This window comes from Triticum dicoccoides, chromosome 5B (assembly GCF_002162155.2).
Source record: "Triticum dicoccoides isolate Atlit2015 ecotype Zavitan chromosome 5B, WEW_v2.0, whole genome shotgun sequence".
NCBI classification, from domain to species: domain Eukaryota; kingdom Viridiplantae; phylum Streptophyta; class Magnoliopsida; order Poales; family Poaceae; genus Triticum; species Triticum dicoccoides.
Window position 1 is genome coordinate 6368277 of NC_041389.1, and position 922 is coordinate 6369198.

The window sequence follows — 922 nt, forward strand, 5'->3', positions numbered from 1 at the left end:
TATGGTTATCACCTTTGATATTCGTCCGGAAGATGATATTGAAGGTAATAGAGACATATGGGTCAATTGCAGACGCCTCCAGTTCTACCATTATGTGAGTTCTTCTCAACTATATTTTTGTCTTTGATATTGCTTATTTCAAAAATAACTGACAACTAATTTCTATTGACAGCTTATCTCCATTCAACCAAACATGTCCGGCGCTTGGTAGACAGGACCTACTACTGTCCCGGAGCTGAACTAAACTGCGAGGAGATAAGTCATTATGTTTCATGGCTTGAGGATCTTCATACTGTCAAGACAAATTTTCTTCCTGCACTTAGAAATGTTAGTACTCAAAACGTGCGACCAATAGTGATGGTATTGAACTACGGTCACATCTATTTAGGAATGATGGTAAGATATTTACTATTTGTCCTCAGTGCATATTTTGCATACATTTTTTTTTTGCTAAACTTTCATTGCTAAGTATATTAATTAAGTACTATACGATGTTCTTCAACAGGGACTCCCGATGACAGTTGTGCCTCAGGGGATCGAGACTAAAGGTCAGATGTCAATTGTTAGCTTACGGCCAAGATATCCTGCATTGCACATGAATGCATTCAGGATTTCTAAAAGCGATGAATGCTTAATAGTGAAAGATTGGAGGAAAATTGTTAATAATCGCAGAGAAGTACTAGGGGGCAGCAATGAGAAACGCAACCCACGATTAGGAGACAGGTTCATCGGCATGCTCCAGTATGATCAATCAGGAGAGCTATACATGTTCTATGCTATTTTACCAGAGAGAGAGAGAGAGTAGCTAGGAGGAGTGATTCAGCTAGTTCTTCATGCTGCTCTTAATTAGTACTTGTCCTTTCATGTCTGTGTTCTTGAACTTAAGTGATTTGCTTTTGTGGTGTTATATATGAACGCTTAT